The sequence below is a fragment of the Acyrthosiphon pisum genome, chromosome X (genome assembly GCF_005508785.2).
Source record: "Acyrthosiphon pisum isolate AL4f chromosome X, pea_aphid_22Mar2018_4r6ur, whole genome shotgun sequence".
NCBI classification, from domain to species: domain Eukaryota; kingdom Metazoa; phylum Arthropoda; class Insecta; order Hemiptera; family Aphididae; genus Acyrthosiphon; species Acyrthosiphon pisum.
The window spans coordinates 120,809,045-120,811,425 of NC_042493.1; positions in this window are offsets into that span (position 1 = coordinate 120,809,045).

Consider the following 2,381-nt stretch of genomic DNA (forward strand, 5'->3'; position numbering starts at 1 on the left):
AAAATTTTTATGAATTCTCAACTCAAAATAATTTGCTAATTTTTACGATTTTTCCGTATTTTGTCAATATTTGAACTTTAAATTATTCTTATAAATAAAAACTGTGACTAAGGATTTTTAATATTTTTCAAATGTCATTGTAACAATATAGTAGGAGCCTAATATTAAATTGTCAATCTTTTTTACCAAACAAATAAATTTTTATTGACATTCATAGAAAAAAATACTTATCAAATTGGAAACAGAAAATGTTACTAAACAGTTCAAGACAAATCGAAATATTTTGAAAATTTTATCGTCTATAGAGAATGTAAATATAAACGACCAGTGTAAATTTCATGTAAATGAGTTTATTTGTTTTATATATAATATAAATAAAAATAAAAAAAACACACATCATTGTAAAATCAGTACATTCATCATTCCACTCAGAATCTAAAATATTATTTGATAAGCTACAGTTGTAAAAATATAATGTTGTATGGGAATTATGATAATTTTCATTTATATCAGTGCATTATGAAGTCCATCTATATAAATTGTATTTCTAGTTTAATAAAAATGTATCTACATTTAAAAAATGTATATTTTTCGATCCATCGTGCGGTATATACAATTCTCAAAACCACTTTATCCCGCATTGTTCATATAATATAGTCACGGCGCTTACAGTTACCTAGGTACGTCCTATTCATAAGACCTATTTACAAGCGCCCGTAAAAGACGTCCTCTTAAGTACTGTAAGCATAATTTGTATCGCTGTTTGACATATTATTATTATGTTCAGGGCACAGGCCATACGCACTCATAAACGGCTGCGTACGAATTGCGTCCCTAAATACAAAAATATCCGGGCGTAACATGTTTTCACCGAAAGTCGACCTTTCTTTTTTCCACCAATACTCGTTTCCACCAAATGAGATATTGACCACGTTCCCCCCAAGATAAGTTATACCTATGTGGTATAAAAATGTCACCTGGAGATATTATGATGAAATCTATTATTATCAAGTTTGAATTTCTTCAAAAATCTAATTTTATATTTTACACATAAGGGTGTCGGTGCCGGTCATTTATTAAGGAGTAAAATTTAGGCAATTCATTTCACATATTGTATCGGCCTTGCGCGTAACATGCATGTGTGTGAGTATATAAATCAATCTTAGTGCGAGTTAGCCATAATTTAACGCGCAGATAAAGATATTTACGAAAGCGCATGCACAAGTCAGTGATTGACTCCGATGACTATTATCGAAGCACTATTTTGATGAACAAATATGCTTTTATAGGAAAAACTCTCACGCCTCGTTGCTATGTCGGATTTTGGTATTTTTTTTTTATCTGAAAGATAAGAAGTTTTTGCCGGTAGGATTTAAGGCCGGATTTTCATTTTATTTTAAATAGTGGTAGAAAAATACATTTGAAAAAGAACAAATATTGTGCATTATTCAAATACATATTTCTGCTTCTACAGGGGCGAAGTGGCCCGCTGGGCAACCGGGATAATGCCCGGTGGCCTGGCTTGATTATATAAGAAGTGCAGGCCACTTCTTATATAACAATTAATATTTAAAATATTGAGCTATTTTTGATGACTGTAAAAACAACGAAAACAAATTAATAATGTGATATGTGAACCACGAATTATAAGTAGTAAATACTCGATGTTGCGATAACTCGTTTTCTTATTATCGGTCGTCTTATCATAATAATAGACAAGTAAAACACACAATCTATAAATAGTTATTCAAAGGGGTATATTATATTGTAATTGACACAAAACAACAAAGTATATTATGATTATGGTTGTAAATAACATCACAAGCTTGCATTTTTATTTGATAATACCAAATACCACAGATTATGTTTGTACCTAGTTTGTATAATCTGCGATAATACGATCAATACGGAAGAAATCCAAACAAATCCGCAAAGTTTTAATAAGTTAATGTGCAATTTTCGATCTGTTTTTTATTTTCAATATGCATAAAAATTCCAAAAACAAGAACAAACGAAAAGGAGCCAGGAGGACATGAGAGACATAAGAGAAAAATAAAAAGCTCTTGTCTGTGATTGGGCAAAAGTATGAAAAAATTAATTCAGATTTCAAAGGTAGATATAATTGACGTATTGTAGTATGCAGAGTTGAGCAAAATAATATTTTCTAGATAATTATTCGAATAAGTATAAATTGGAATAAAAAAATATTCGAATAAACATATTTTATAATAAAATATTATACAAATAAAATTGTATTTAAATGACGCCTACTCTGGTAGTATTTTATTACTTTTAATTTAAATTTTTAATATTTTTTAACTTTTAAATTTTTAAATTTTTGTCAATGCATATGTTACGGGCAAAGTAAAAAATTGGGCATC